Below are 16,981 nucleotides of genomic sequence, written 5' to 3' on the forward strand. Positions count from 1 at the left end.
TTGATACTGTAGATCATCAAATGCTGCTAACATGGATGGAAGAACTGTGCGTATCAGAGGAAGCTCCTTGAAAACATTCCGTTCCTTCTCCTAAGGTGGAGCCAGAGGAGTCACAAGGAGCAGTTGTTTTCCTGTTTGCAAACTCCTCACCTCTGGAAGCTGACAAAGCTCTTCCATACACATGTGAAACTATTGGAGAGCTGAGGAGATCACATGGTGAACTATAGTGCCTGCTTTTCTATAGATATTATCCAAGTTTTCATATTCATTATTGCAAGCATAATTACTACCTTCCCCTGATTAGCTCAGTAGCTGACACTGCACTGCAGAGCAAGTGGCCAGAAGTGAACCAGACAAGTCAAAGATACCAGTTGTTTTAAACAGCTGTGTCAGTGTTGTTTAAAAATCACGTGTAAATCAAATTGACTGTGCTAGTTAAAGACCATCTCATTTGCAAATACAAAATCAATTCCTAAAAGATTTAATCTTAAACCAAACCAGACATGGTTTTGCACTGAAATATGAGAATGCTCATGTCTTCTACATTGGTTTAACCAAAATGGATTTAAAATTATGCCTTTAGAAAAACCATGATACTTTTTCCCTAGCAGTTTAGATCTAGATGGTGACTGTAGGAGCAGAGGAGTGCTTTTAAATTCTTCCTTTCATAACTATTCCAGGTGCTGAGGGCCTTTGTTTGACATTTGTTGCACCTCTGTGAACTTTTGGGCTTTAGTATTTGCCTACATAATATGCACAGAAATAGGAAAACTCCATCTCCGTTTCACAAGGACCAGACTGTTATCTTTGCTCTGATGGGTGCTGTGATGGTCCACGTAAAATGATAACTGCATTTGCAATCATGTGCTTGGAAAACTGGAACAAATGGGAGCAGACTGTGAGTTTACCATGCACGCATTGCCATGGATCTGTTCATAAACATCTCCCCATTTTTTCACTACCTACTATGCATGGAGGCTCTGCTTCATTGCATGGAGTCAAGGGTAGGTTTTCAAATTTGATCCTGGAAATCTTCCAAGGAAATGGCCTCCTTTGTTTCTGAGATTGGGCTGCCCTTTATGATCGTGATAGCATACGAGTGCATTTCCAGAAGCAATGAAACTGTCAAGCAAAAGAAGGAAGCTTCTGGACACAGGACTTTCCCAGAAGTTTTATCTAGACTGAGGAATTTCTGCAATGAATAAGATGTCTGTAGACATCATCACTTTCTGAAAATGTCAAACTTCCTCTGTAAGTTATAGAAACACACAAGTGCAAGTGTAACCCCTACAGATTTAATCAAGCTCTTTCTCCTATGGGGTGCTAAGGAAGGAAAAGTGGGAGAAATTATTGTTGCTATTTTTACATGCTTGGGAGCTGCTAAGTGATTATAATAATGGGAGTCATAAATTACTTCACCAATGCATTTGGAGATGAGACAGTGAACTGACTCCTTGGAGGAATACAGGATATGTCATCTGAATGGTAGATGCTGCAAAGGAGAGGGCTCAGGCACTGAGAAAGGAAAACTATGGGTGAAACTGGATTTCTGTTCTGCTCCCCTGCTTTAATTCATTTGTGTTGCAAGCAAAGCAGGCACTGTATTTGCAATCTGCAAGTTTAGTGAAAGCCTTTGCACCTGCTACCTGAAGGATGGTTCAGCAAAAGAAATTCAAAAGTTTATTCAGTGGATTCTTTTTTTCCTTTTGCTGTTCCCAAAAAAAGAAGCTCAATCATATGCACTTGACAGTGAGAGGTAAATTTTCTGTGCAGTACAAGGTGACTTAACCACATGATTCTCAGGAACAGGAATGCTGCAGCAAAATCCTCATGCCAAGGCATGTGAAAACATCTGTAGATGAATCCACTGCCCTGTGGCAATGGGAATCCTGGTCAATGAATTTTGTTCCGAGTGCTGAAACAAATAAAATCTACGACACAAATCCCCTGTCTGCAGCACTGTGATTCTCTGTCTTTGAGATTCTGTGCAGACTTCTTCCTGGTGCATTGCATTAATATTAAATTAACAACACGCTACTCACATGGAACTTACATTCTAAAAAAAGCTCACATTATGCTGTAAGCCTTTATTACAAAATAATAGCAGTCGTGAGGTTAAAGTTTGTTCATACAGTTTTCTATAGAACATCTGTACATTTTTTATGGTGGATAAAAGCTACGTTCCACGTGTAGCTTAGTCATATGAATATAGATAGATAATGAGTAGTTTATTGAATTTCCTTTTAGATTTTACCATTCACTTATATTCATATAAAGCATGCAAAACATACCAGATTTTTGTAAGTGGTACTTGCTTTTCAGAAACTCAAATTTCTCTGTCAGTCCTCTGCAGAGGATGTGACCTGATACGAAAAGGATCTATTCCTCTAGGATTCAGCTTGTAGCTAGAGGCATAAATCAGAGATGCTATGAAGTAGATTGTAATCCACACTGGAGAGAATAAAGAGAAATCACTAGGTCCATATGGAGCAGGACCTTGAAAAGCTTTATGAGGACCATATTCACTGGAACAGTTACCCAGCATCAAAACCATGGAAGCCCACACAGGCTTCAAAACCAAAATATTTCAGGGCTTTTGTGGCCTTCCATGATGCAGAAGCTGGATAGGATTTTTATTGAATCTGGCCTTAAATAAGCAAAAGAATTTTGTAATCAGTGCATGGTTTAACAGGAAGCCAGAAAAATTCTTTTATTATTGGAATGATATGGTGGGAAAGCTTAGCTCTAGATACAGTTCTGGCTGCTGAGCTCAAAAAAAATTTGCCTGCAAGCAAAACTAGCTGGGAGTACAGTAAACTCCTAATTAACCTGAATTGGAAAAGGTATGTATTGCAATCTCGTGTTTTTACTTGTGTATGTAAGTCATACCTTACTTCACAAATGCTGACCCCTCACCCCACAAAAATGTTTCCAAGACCTTAAACAGACCGGAACCTTGAACCCTGATCCCCCTTCTCTTTTCCCCATATTGTAGAAGCACTTTCAATTATTGGCGAAGAACTCTGGAGACAGTTCCAGAGCTTCTTAATGCCACTCCAGGTGTCAAACAGCAGGGACTATTAGAAAGTAATATGTAGCAATCCTCAGCCCTGATGGTATTTCAGCATTAAGCCTTGATCCTGAAGCAATTGCTTGCTGTATTGCCAGGAGCCTTAAAGTTTTGGTAGAATGCGTGTGGAGCAGCAGATAAGTGACCACTGCATGATGATGTAGATTCAAAAGGGATTACTACATTGTGCTGTGCTGTGAACTTGAAATTATCCCAGTGCTCCCCAGTGAAATGTGTGCCATGGTGGAGCCAGCAGGAGGGACAGGTATTCTAACTGCAATTGTTTTTTCTCACCTTGAAGTTCTATTTTCATGTTATGGATGCAGAGATTTGGGTGGCATTCAAAAATGTCCAAAGGGTCATTAACCAGCCTCTGAGAGCATTGTGGAAACTCAGACAGGGCTCATTTGGGGTCTAGATGAGTGGATCTGAGGTCATTCCTTTAGCTTCAGAGTATACCTGTAAGTGATGATGATTTCACCCAGAGCAGCATGTAAGCATTTCCATAAACAGGGTGTGTGCATTGTGTAGCAAAATCAAAGCTATGCAGTAATAACTACCCTGCAGCTAAATGGATGCTTTTTCCACAGCTGAATCCTTAGAGGGATGATGTAGTTTTTAGTCATTCGTTGCCATGTGACTTATTAAAACAATTAACAGGCAAAAAAAGTGGTTCTTTTGAGTGGTTTGGCAAAGGCTATGCAGTATGAAGTTCAAGCAGAGTGAGTTTCTACCTCTGTTGGTAGCAGTGTGTGAAGTGGCCAGAGCTGTGGTTCTCTTCTTAGCTCCCCCTCCAGCTCACTGTTTGACCTTGGAAAAGCCTCCTGGCCACTTTGGGTTTTCCAATCATTATGAACTCGAAACTTGTATCAGCTTCTCTAAAACATTTGCAGCCTCTCCAGGCAAACCTGGGTCCAGCTCTGGGGTTGGGCCTGATGGGTTTATAATTTGAGCCCTGTGTACACAAGGTTTGAGGTTTTGACATGTAACCAGATGAAACATAATGGTTTCAGCTGAGTTTTGCTTTGAATTCTTGGATTCAGCTGCACTCCTCACTTAAAAAGAGGGCCCGAAGGTGGCAGAGCTAAGTGAAGAAACTGTCCATTGAGGGCTTCTAGGAGAAAACCAGACAGTTTCACCAAGTCTGATCTAAAATTAAAGCTCTATGTGTGCAGTTGACTGGTTTTACATCCAGTGCAATTGCCTGTACCCTGTCCCAGGAGGACATTATGAGACACAGGTGTGTAGCATTTAAAACCTGCACATTGAAAGAACTCTGCAGACAAACCTGGAAACATTGTGACAACACAGATTTTTCCATTTTTGAAATGCCTTGCCTTGCCTCCATTTCTTCCCTTCCAACCATCCGAACATTACTGTGCAAATGTAACTTGTGATTTTAACAGTGAGCTACCATCCCCAGGACCTGCAGGATGTGTCTTCCAAATTTCCTGCAAGGTGATATACAGATCCTTTGCTAGTCTAGTCACAGCTTCACTCAAAATGCACCTCGTGTCCATTGTCAAGGTTGCTGTGTTTGGGTCCTACTTTGTAGACCTGTGTGCGTCTTTCTGGCCTTGTAGCTGTGTTCTGGACCTGCAGATGGTTTTGAGGTCTGTGAAGCCAGTGGAGCCTGACATCAGCTCTAGTTTGTCAGTGATTTAAACTCATTTCCATGCTGTAGTGCTGTGGACTCTCCAGCTTATATCCCACGCCTTGGCACACAGTTAATGTAGATAGCTAAATAACGCAGGCTTAGCGGAAGAGCTTTCCGCAAACAATTGTTATTTTCTTAGGCAACGTATTTCAAGGACATGAAGGCTGGGTGAGCTCTGGGTCACAATTTGCTCAGGCTGAATTTGCACCACAAGCATGGAAGCAACTGCCAGTGCTAGATTTAGCTGGCCACACCATGGGCTGTGTCCCAGCTCAGAGGAAAGCCGTGTACTTCCTGCTAGGCTCCTGTGTTGGAGGGACCCTCAGGGGCTGGGCTGGCTCAGGCGGGTGTCACAGCCCTGATTCACAGAGCCACTGTGCAGGGGAAAAGGAGCAAAGGACCTTCAGGGCCAGCCAGCTCACGGGAATGTAGCTGCTCCCCAGCACTCAGGGGGAACTTCAGAGGGCAGAGTCTGGCACTGCATTGTGCAACTTTATTTTAAAGAAGTAACTGTGATTTTTATATGGAGCATTTGTGTGCCAAAAATGCAGCTCTTTTTATTTAGTGAAATATCCTTTGGAAAACTGTAAAATCATGACAGGTTTTCGTATTTATTTTACATTCAGTTCAGGATTATACGTGATCAGCTTTAGGGCCTTGTAGGAGCCAAGAGAATATAAAGGTTGTCAGAAAATTGGAGGCTTTATACCAGGCTGTTCTGATTTAACTGGCAGACCATTTAAAGTTACTGAGATTTGGGGAGAAGCAGAGCTTTTCAGAAATGTCAGTCTTCTGAGTGCTGCAATTTCTGACTGGCACCCACTCTCCAAAGTACTGACCTCAGCACCGACAGGAGAACGGCATCAGCATCTTTAAGCTGTATTTTGTTATTATTGTTCGGAAGTTTTACCATTTCTGAGTAGAGAAGTTTCCCCTGGAGATGTAGTAGCATCTGGGCTTTCTTGCAGCTGAGTGTAAAGCTGCCTGGTTCACTGAGATGGAGTGACAGCTTTTAGTCTTCGACAGGAACGTGTGAATGTATTCGGGTTCATTTATAACACAGAGAGAAGAAAATTGATATTAGAGGGGAAAAAAAAAAAAAAGAAAAAAAAAAAGAAAAGAGAGAGAGAGGGAGAGGAAAGAGAGAAAATCGTTGAGGGCTTCATCTGCCCGGGGAGGTAGTATAATGCATCCACATACTTCAGTCCACGTGAGCAGAGTAGTAATGGGATACACACGCACACACGCACACAAGCTGGGATCCTTTTCAGTCAGTCAAATTATTCTTTTGGTCAAAGATATTTTTCTTAGTTCTAATAATAAACACTGAAATCTTGGGTTAATGCAACATACAAAGATAGACTTTAATGTACACAATGCCTCTTAGGTCAAACTGTTTCTAGTACACAATGGCCACATTGTTTCTCTTTTTTTTTTGTTTCCACAAAAGTATAAAAGAGCATCATGCTACAGACAGCACATTTTAGTCTGAAGTGGAACTGGCAGAGGATTTCAATGGAAAGTTGATTTATTTCAAGGGATTATGGGAGTCCAGGGATAAAGCTGGCGCCCGGCCATAGGGAGAGCCCTTGACCTAGAAGCAGGAACAGTTTTCAAAGCTGTACATGTACATAACTGAGCAGAACACTTTAATTTAGTGCAGAGCATAACCTGAATTCCTTCTCTGAGGGAAGATGAAAGAAAGAAATTTTACTTCTTAGTAGGACGTTGGAAGCTGTATCCAAAGCTCTTTGCCTATTTTACATCTTATTCTGCAGCATTGCAGGAAGCAATTGTTTGTGACAAAAGGCCACTTTCTTCCCTGCTTAACTGGGAAATCAAATTGAGCTGCCACTCATAAAACCGACTGGATACAGAATTAATTTGCTGTTTCTGATAGATGAAACAAGTTAACAGACCACTACAGGTTACTCTCTAAATCAACATATGAAACATAATTTCATTGTCTTTCCTCCCCCCTTCCTCTAGGCCTTGAGCGGTAATTATAAAGACTTTAAATCTCCCTAGTGACATCAGCTGGTTAAAAAAATTTGGATCACAGGAATAACGTAACCCAGAGCCTGCTTTCCGCAGCGTTGTTCACACTCCAGAGAAGGCAATTCTTTACAAAATACTCTTCCATAACTATGCTCTATTAATTTTAGCGGTAGTGTTCAGTAAGCTTCACACTGGGATCCGCATCATCAGGCCTGTTCTTCAGTCAGAAAGTACAAAGCATAACAGCAACAAGACATGCCTTTAAAACACTATTTTGGAGTGTTTTGTGAAGACCGTATATTATATCAAACATGCCATAGTAATTACATTTACTAAAACTTCCTAAGCGATAATAGGCTTCTAGCTCGACTGCCCTTAGAATCCGTCATCAACTTCAGCCACCTAATTAAGTGCTTTATTCTGCATCTTCCAGTCTGGCCAAACGACCACAGGCATCTGTAGGTATCTGACCTGAATCAAGGACTCTGGGTTTGAGCCCTGTGTTTCCAGACAGTGAGTCTGACTGATACTGCGAAACCACAAAATGCCAGATGGTTTCAACATATTACACAGCTCCCTGTATGGGCATCCAGCGTCAGTGTGTGCCTTCCTGAAAAATTTCACATGCTGAAACAACTTCTTGCAGTGTGGAGACAACACTGCGCCTGAAAACAAAGATTTAATGACATTGGCGTTGCTCAGCCTCTTGTCAACTTCTGGTCTGGGAAAAACTGTCAGCTGTTCTAAAATTAGTAGGTAACGCAATGTTGGCTAGAATAATCTGGGTAGGCTTCTTCATTATCAGCTTCCTTGTTGAACTTTAATCCTTATTTTATGGCCCTTCTGCTTGTTTGGGTATAGCTTGCATCATGGGCACAAACTGCCCATCATGGCATATTTGCACAGTGAGTTTGTTTTCTGCATTAAAATGAGACTGGTCAGCTATAACAAGTGGAGATTGAAAGGCTTTCCCACCATCCAAACTGGCTGAGTCAGAGCCTACATTAGGAGGTCCTTTTGCTATGTTACCTAAAGCAATCTTCACTGAGACCACCAAGTCCCCCCGGCATGCTTACTAGTCTGCTGCTTTTCTCCTAACTTGCATACAAAAACCCTGAATCTCTAGGGAGATGAGAAAGAGCCATGGAGCCAGCTCTGTGCAACAGAGGGAGCCTCATTCCTCAGTGTGTGCATGCACCCTTTTGTCAGGCTCTGGAAGGCAGGCCCTGACCTTTTGCATTTTCTGGGCTAAGTCTTTCAATGCTGTGAAGCTCTTTAGGCACCCAAAATATGCCTCTGTGTGTACTCTGAGCCAGCATCTGCAAAACTGGTGGGGTTGACGCCTGTTTCCCTACTTAATCTGTGAAGGAGGAAGAAGGCAAATTTGGCTCTCGGAGGAGAGGAAGACATTCAGCTAGTCCTTCTTTAACATATGCTCTTGAGATGTAGGTAAGGTACCCATGTGTGCCTAGCTCCAGGTATCATAGGAGATGCAGGCAGTGCAAGTGCATGAGATGAAACCAGGCTGCATTTGTCATTCTGCCGTTTGAGACTCCCATCCAGAAATCCCATGGAATGCAGGGGTATTAAATCCTGCCTACAGACAGCTGCCAGGGTCTTTTCTTGGCCGTACCTCTCTCTTCTGAAGCCGTAAGAATTGGGCCTTGCAAGCCTGGTCCTGAACTGTGTGACACAAAAATTTCTCCTGGTGCATGCTGAAGGAAACAATGAACTGCCAGCTAATTTTACATGTCATTAGGTCATGGAAAGTTGCATGCATTTGGGAAGGCCAGCTTTGTGCTCAGCATCCCTGCCATGGTGTTCAGGAATTCCTGAGGGGCTGCCACTATAGGGCAGGAACCACTGTGCTATGTAACAGGGTGTCCATTCCTTTACCCATGCTTCCTCCAAGTTCTCCATGTCCTTTCTGAAGAAGTTTTATATCTGAGATATCGCAAGTACTCCAGATGTAGCTATAGTCCTTGTAATCTAGGGTATTATCCCTGAGCATATCCTTCTGGAGAACTTGGCACTGGGATGTCATGAAGAGATGGGGAGGAAAAAAGGAATGCTTTATTTTTTGAAGGTTAAAAAAATATATATATCTTTGTGCATTGAATGCTTTTTGCAGCTGGGTTACCAGGGCTATTCTGTGAAGAAAACTATGTTTGAACTCATTTTCAGCTTATGTTATAACAACACTCCTCGGCATTAGTACCAGTAAGTTTATAATCAAATACATGGCAGCTGCACCACCAGGCCATCAAGGTCACTTTTAATTCACAGTCCTGTCTGTGGTTTGGTGGAGAAAAAATAATTATGGAATCCCTTGGGAAAGGGCTGTCTTGATGTGGCCAGGCACATACCACTAGTAAGCATTCATCTTTTCTACTGATAGAAATTATTAAAAAGGAAGAACAGAAGCATTTTATGTAGCTTTTCCATAAAAAGAAAACGTTTAACTGATTTTACTATGTGTTGCTTATAATTACTCTTTTTCATATCTACCAATTATGGCAAAGAACAGGAGAACTCTAATGACAGTAATGTTAACTGAATAAAATTTTAGTTACTTTAGCTTTAGTGAATAATTTGTCTTCCTCAACCTGATTTACTAATATCTTAGTTGACAAGGCTCCCCATTCTATGTATTCATTTTGTAGTTAGAGAGGGATTGTTTATAATTTACTGTTTAAGTCTGAGTGCTGTTATTTTGCACTGTCAAAGAGCATCTGTTACAGTAGATAGCTCTTCATATGTTAGTGCCACAAAAAATAAAGCATACCAGCCATGTTAGCAGCCAGTTTATGAGCACCCAGTAATGTTCAGCTGTGTAAAAGGGAATTTCTTTTGAAAGGGCAGAAATAGAATTGCATAAGTGAATTCTGTGCAGTAATCTACAATGGGATGAGCTTGTGTAGGACTCATTCACACCAGCTATGTAATCCAGGTTCAACCCTGGTTCTCTGTGTGGGGTAAAATCCGGGCTAAAATTTGTTTGTAGGCATTTGATTGTTACCTGATCATCTCTACAGGCTTCCCAGTGTTTTCCAGAAGCTAGCCTGTGTACTTCCTTATTCTGTAAGTAGAATGAATCTAGATGATCTGATTTAGCTGTAACCATACGCAGGCAAATTCTAGCATAGTTTTCATGGTTGGCTTTGTCAGTACTGACAGGATGAAGAAATTTCACAGCACATTGGAATTAATGCTGTTTGCCTTGTGACAAAACCCCACACTTCGTCAATGAACCCTAGCAAGAGACTTGTTGTATTTAGGGTTGGTTATGAAGCTTTCCTTCTTTTAAACTTGATTATATGTCTTTATTTCTGCCTGTTTGTTTGTCTGCAGAGAACAGTAAAAGCCATAGTTTGAGGCTTCTCTTCACTGTACCTTGCTGAAGGCAAGCAAGGGTTCTCAAGTGGCGCTAGGCAGCTCTCATTTGCCCAAATGGTACTATACAAGGTTTTACCACCACTGATGAGATCCTAACCCTTGATCAGTCATGCTTTGAACTCGTAGTTCATACCATCACCACAAGTATTATCCCCCTCTGTAATGAAATATTAGTTGTGACTTCATAGATCAAATCAAACCATGTACTGATTACAAGTGCATAACTGTGTTCACTATGGGCTTCCTGTGCACCTAAAATTGTAGCCTAGCCAGCTTTAATGGAGCTCTTTATTTCAGAATAAAGCTGATCATCTAAAGCCCAGAATATGAGTAGCCCAACTTGATCTCAGCTGTGGTTGTGGATCCTCACATTTTTATGAATTCAGGCCTCATATTACCTGTTAGAGACCACACAGCCAGTCAGTGACATGTGTTGTACTTTTTCCAGCTACTCATAGACTCATGGAAGTATGGGGTTTAAAAGAACATGAAAAAGTGTCTTCAAATGCAAAAAAGTTTAAACAACAAAGAATTGGACATTGCTAGTTACATCAAGCACTCATTGTTCTACTCTGCCTCATATTTCCTTTGATCTATTTTAAAGTCATTGCAAACTTTGTTAAAATCCAAATTCCACAATCTTTCCCCCCGCCCCCCAAAGTGTCCTTTTGCCTTGGACTCATATTTTGAGAAGCCTACTTCTTTTGTGTTACTAAAATGCCAAGATTTTAATGGAATGCTTTATTAGGTTTCCAAGAGCTTCTGGCCAATAACAAGCAAAGTTCAGCTCAGTAGTTTTAATCTCACAAACATCAAATCTGTTTTCCCTGCATGTGAGAAGAGCCATGCAGCTCTTAAGAAGATTAAAGCTATAAATTCTAACATTACAAGGGGCCAATACTTTCACAGTCCAGATCAGGATGGGTTATTTTATGTAAGTTTCTCCTCATGTGAATTTCTAATACTATTCCTTGAGTTTTAACTGGGCCTCCCCCTCCTATTATCCTGCTGTGTACTAAGGTATGCTCTTTGTAGAAGGTGAATATACTGCTTTTTCTTTTATTCTGCCTCTTTATTTTAATGTTAGGAGGTAAGTTATATCATTTTCATTATCAATGCAGCTCAGAAAACCATCTGTTGCTCAAAGACATCAGGATCAGTAGTCAGCCACCCTCAAAGTAAGCAGCTGTAAATCTAGAATGACTATACTTTCTAAATGCAGAGAGGCTTTTACATTAATCTCCTGGACTTGATGAGTAGCTGGTACAGTGCCCAAACGCAAGTAAACTCAATTAGTAAAAATAGACGTGATGTGGCACTTCAATATACGGTGTTTCAGCACGTGTTCTACAAAGCAGAAGTGCTCAGTTCAAGTCCCAGGTACTCTGCTGTTGTGTTCTGCACATACAATTCAGTTATTTTCCTGGTTGCCAAATACCTCGTAAAAAGCAATAGCGGTGGTTTGTTTTCACAAAGATGCAGTACTGCTGTCATTTACACAGGTGTAGATCTGGAGAAGCTCAGGCGACTTGTTAGGTCTCTGGATGCTCAGCAACTCTGAAAAATTACACTTTACAACTGTCACAGGAAAGCTACTGTGCAAACCAGCTTTAATGTTCTTGTGTTTTATATGTGCAGAATTACATTAAACATCCTGTTACAAGCAGATGAATGTTTGCAAGAAACATACTTTTTGGAGCTTTGCTCTGTGTAACAGGGTGGGTCTGGGTACGTTAATTTGCAGCTTAAGACTATGGGCAAGTTTCCTTCTTTACCTCCTTTAGCAATATAGCAGGCTACACCTCTTTTTTTATGGCAAGCTGATCAAAGTCAATTTATTCAAGTGCAAGTTCTCTAAGATCCCTGTGCTCCACTGTGTAACAGAAGGGCTTAGGTCTGGGTGTGGTGTTCTTGACCTTCTAGTCTTTTGTCTTTCCAGCCTGTTTTGCTTCCTCTGTCTGCCTAGTTTTAGCCAGAAGAGTGATCTAAAGAGACCCTGTTTGTTTTCCGTGCACATTATGATAGGCTGCCATTGTGTAACGACATACAGTATGCAGGATAAAACACCCTGCTTATTATAGTGTAGTTAAAAGGCCTGTCACTATTTCCATTTCAAATTCCTATTTTCAGGAGTTTACTACTGAGCCGTAACAAATTGCAGGCAGGAAACTTGGCAGTCACATTCCCAGCCTAAGAGCAAATGCTTTAACCAAGTTTAAATAAATAAATTAATTAATATTAATGGCATGTGCTTCCAGCATGCAAAAGAAAGGAGGTTTTGTTATTGTTTTGTTTGTTTTATCCTTGAAACAAACGATGACGATTAAGGAGGGTATTTACACACTTACCACCCTTATACAAGAGTTATACCCAAGACCATGACGAGTGTTACCAAGTGATGGAGATGATTATCTGGTGGTCATTCCTAACTCTCTTAAAAGGAATAACAAGAAAGAAGGGCTATTATTCAATGCATAAAAGGTATTAATTCCTAAAGACTGGGGAGGGTAGAAGAGTGTTCTATATCATAAATACTTACAATGTTAACAAACCACAGCTTGATAACCATGGTGGGTGAGAGTGAAATTCTTTGAGGTTAACTTAGAAGGAACAGACATCAAAGTAAACAAAGTAGTAACATTGTGGAGTTGAAGAGTTTGAAGTAGAATAACTAACAGGTGAAACATTTGAAGGGTAAATGTATTTTCAATATATTTTAACAATCCAGATTTTAATTATGCAGCCAGATATTCAGAGTTTTAAGTCTTGAAGTCATTAAAGACCAATTTTTGGTCTGTTGTGCAGATAGCAGGGATTTCAAGCTGGCAAATTCTTCACACATATATTTCTGTTCATTGAAGATTTGAGCACTAGAGGGAATCTAGGAACTGGTGACCATAAACTACACTAATTCAATGTGCTACTAAGGGAAGGTGCCACTACAAGAGTAGCAGATTCAGAGGAAGCAATATACTGGAACTTAAGTCATCCATTTACCATTTTGGCTAGTAAGAAGCATTAAAAATGTGAACATGTCAAAGGCAAATCCTCAGAAAGCAAAATAAATAGGGAGTAGCAGGTTCTTCAAGAGTAAAAGGGGCTTGGTGGTTGTTGGAATTTTTTATTTTGTTTTCAGTAAATTATAATTTTTGTAGGTTGAAATAAGAAAACACTGTTATTTCACCTTTGGAGAAATCTACCTTTTTGCCCTACCAATTGTTTGCCATTTCTGAAAAGTCAGCTGGCCTCAAAACTGCAGTCTTTTCTCAGGAGGTAACTGTTCTGAGACATATGTCACATAATGGAGTATTTCATTGCATCATTTACTGCAGACAGCATAACGAGTGTGCCTATGCTGTAAACTGCCTGGGGAGGAAACTTGGCCTCACATAACTGACTAGAGCATCTAGTTTGAACAGGAAAGGGGTGCTGATCCTCATTTGGGAATCTGAGGGATTATTAGAATATAAAATGAAAAGGATTTTAGAAAATCACCAAAGGAAAAATTTTTATTCCCAGCTACAAGGAGATTTTGTGATCTCACTGGCAAGACCTTAAATGTGTGCAAGGTTGAGATAAATGTGTCTTGGCTCAGATAAATGTTTGTGGAGGCCAGACAATGACTCCTGTACAAGTTGAGCCTTTAAGGGACAGTTGTAGAGCCTGCAAGCTCCTCTTCTGCAATTTTAAGGATGATTGCTACAAGGGACTCGAAGAAACTCTTCAACTTGGCAGTGAGTCATGCTGAGCTGAAAGCTTCTGGGAATGTTCCTGGGAACCTCTGATACTCTGAAGAGACTCTCTAATGAGAGACAACAGTGGTGCTGGGATGCTTGCCCAGATGATAAACTATGCAGGAATTTCTGTACAGCTGATAAACTCTGCTCAGGACCCTGTGAAGTATATCCATTGTGTAACAATACCTGTAGGCTCTCAGAAATACCCTCGGGGCAGCAGCCGCTGGTATTCAGTAGTCACAAGGTCTGTCCTCTCTGCTCCCTCCTCCCAAAGTGGTAGCTGGTTTGGCTATGAGTTGTTTGAGGAATTGTTTTCCCCTTCCCACTCCCCTCCTCCCCTCTGCTATGCATTTTTAACCAGGAGGGGTAAACAGGAGGGCTCAAGAATTATAGGACATAGATATTTGGTTCATGATAAAGACTCTGCAAAGAATATATCCTATCGTATAAACCTGAAAAAAAAAGGTTGAAGTCGTAATGCAGCAAGGGTGGCAAGGTCTCTTAAATATGACTTCAGTTTGCAAGATTTTGGGGTGTATTAAGAAAAAGTATGCTTCGAGCTGTGTCTGGAGATGGATCACTTTGGAGATGAGGGAGGTGGTGGTGCCTCTATATGCAACTGTCATGTTTACTGCAAACGGAGCAGCATTCAGGGAATGGCAGGGAGAGCAATTGTAGAGGGCAGAGGTGATCTTGGCTGAGTCTCTCTCTGGGCTATCTTGCTTTGCATTTACCAGCAGGCAAAGGGTGTTCATCTGTGCAGTTATTGCAGGGTAGCTGGTGTCCTGTAAATCCACACCCTTGAATGCCTCACTAAAACATGTTCATGAGGCCATACCCTCAAGCACAAAGCTCACTTTAAATGTATGATTCAGAACCATTAAGACAACGGGACAAGTTGTACACCTTAAATTAGACACCAAGTTTACACACCTAGCTGAAGACGGGCCAAGTAAAGGAGAGAAATGACTTAATACATATGTCCTATGAAATGAGATATATCATGGAAAGGGGAGGGACAGATTAAATGGCAGGAAAACCATCTGGCAGTCCCACTTTTGTAGCATGTCATATGCTTCAGACCTATTATGCATATAAGTGTGTGAAATAACCTGAGATTGATGAGAGATGTCCCATCAGTTCTGATATTTTACACAGGAATGGACTGGTTGACAGAGGTAGTTTATGAAATGGGAAGGGTTTTAGCCAGTCTGCGTTGCTAAACAAATATGAAAAAAATGTAGATAGAACCACGGGTTTATTTTTGTTTACATTACTACTGTTTTCTCTTGTCCTTGATATGTGGAATTGTTGCTTTTCTGAGTCCTTGGCTAAGCCTTGGGAAAAGAGAGCATTCCATATTGCCTTTAAAGTAATAACACTTGTACTTCACTGTGTCACTGCTGTTCTGTGGAATGAAAGGACAATTTTTACTATCACTTTTGTACAGGCAGAAGAACAGAGGGAGTGCGGATGTCTCAGGACTAAGACCAAGACGCAGGGACTCAAAACCAGGTAAGAATTGCAGCAGAAGCAGTGAAGACTTTGACTGGTTTTGGTAACAAGCTTTCCAGCTTGGAAGAAGGGGGAATATGACAGAAGGCTGCAAGGATCTGTGTAGCATTGAGAGTAGGGGTAGGGACTGGCCATTCCCTGTCTCAGTGCAACAGCTAGGAACATTAAACGAAGCAGGCAGGATGAGGGGATTCTTCTTGCATTAGGGACTTGACCTGTGCAATGTGACATAGCACACACCTACAATTTACAGATGGCGATGGAGAAGACTGTACAAACCTTGGGGGATAAATCCATTGAGGGTCACTAAATGGGCAGAAACCACATTCTGCTCAGGAAGTTCCTTAGGCTGAAAATAGTGGGAGGCTGGAAAGTACGTGGATAAAGTAGTGTATGGTACCCATGTCTCCCTAAGCATCTGCTTATGACCACTGTTGTCCTATGGCCACTGTGTGGCCCAGAGGAAACAGCCTCAAGTTGCACCAGGGGAGGTTAGAATTGGATATTAGGAAAGATTTTTTACAGAAGGGCTTGAAAAAAGTTGGAACAAGGGAAGTGGTGTGGCCATTATTCCTGGGAAATGTTCAAAATATGTGTGGCTATGGCACTGAAGACGTGGTTTAATGGTGAACATGGTGGTGATGCTGGGCTGACAATTTGGACTTGATCTTAAAAGTCTTTTCTAACCTTAATGATTCTATGATTCTTTGAGAGTATAAACTGTGAAAACTCCACAGTGAGGAACATTCCAGAACTAGGGTCTCTTGAGTAGGAAAGCTGGTTGTGAGATTTTCCTGTCCTCAAGGTATCCACTCCACTCTCATGGCTATACTTGACCCCATGACAAAACAGTCTATGCATGAGCAAATCTGTCCATGTGATAGAACCTACACTTCACAAGAGTTTGAATTTTATGATCTTTGAAGGGGCCCTGAGGCAAAACCTCACCTACTTTAGGAGAAGACTAGAGATGGGCTTTCAGCAGGCGGGTGTTTCTGGTCTACCTGCTTGCCCAGGGAAGTTCCTTTTGATAAAACTTCTTTCACAGTGTTGTGTTTTACTTGTAATTGCTATGTCTCAGGGCTTCTAGAGCTTTGAATGGGTATGTTTCATTACCTTAAATATAAATAAATCGATAATATCATATGAGGATGATATGAGAGCAAACCAAGGACAGATCAAGCAGAGTAAGACAGGCATAAATGAGAGCTCTTCTGTGGAAAAACTGGGTAGGGTGAAAGAGAGAGACATGATATGACTTCTCAGTCAATATGAAAACCTTTTTTGCCATTAGTAGAAAGGTCTCTGCTGAAGGTTAAAGAGAGAACATGAGGATCTGGCAGATCTCTGAGGGAAAGATACTGCCTCTGTGCAGTAAGAAGTCAAAGTGATGCCAGTCTAGTTATAAAATGGTCTGCACAAGCTAAAATAACTCTGATTTAATGTAATATCCTACCTCAGGCCTCCTGTCACTTTTCCCAGGACATTTTTAAAAAAACTCTGGAGTTTTAGGGTTCTGTGGCCATGTACCTGTCACCTTGCAGAAGAAACATGAAAAATACCCTCTCAACTTCTAATTGGATAAATTGAAGGTAAATGTTTACCATG

General features: G+C 41.1%; 1 protein-coding gene across 18 annotated transcripts in view; it reads left to right on the plus strand.

The window, feature by feature from the left end:
• The window catches only part of ATXN1 (ataxin 1), a 339,029-nt gene that overhangs the window by 95,474 nt on the left and 226,574 nt on the right, over nucleotides 1-16,981 (plus strand). For all 18 annotated transcript variants that reach the window (XM_066188786.1, XM_066188795.1, XM_066188804.1 and 15 more), the window contains one exon: nucleotides 15,309-15,373. The gene's annotated coding sequence lies outside the window, so the exon portion shown is untranslated. The remainder of the gene's footprint in view (nucleotides 1-15,308; nucleotides 15,374-16,981) is intronic.

This window comes from Chamaea fasciata, unplaced genomic scaffold (assembly GCF_029207755.1).
Source record: "Chamaea fasciata isolate MVZ Bird 193981 ecotype frontalis unplaced genomic scaffold, bChaFas1.0.hap1 SCAF_1, whole genome shotgun sequence".
NCBI lineage: Eukaryota > Metazoa > Chordata > Aves > Passeriformes > Sylviidae > Chamaea > Chamaea fasciata.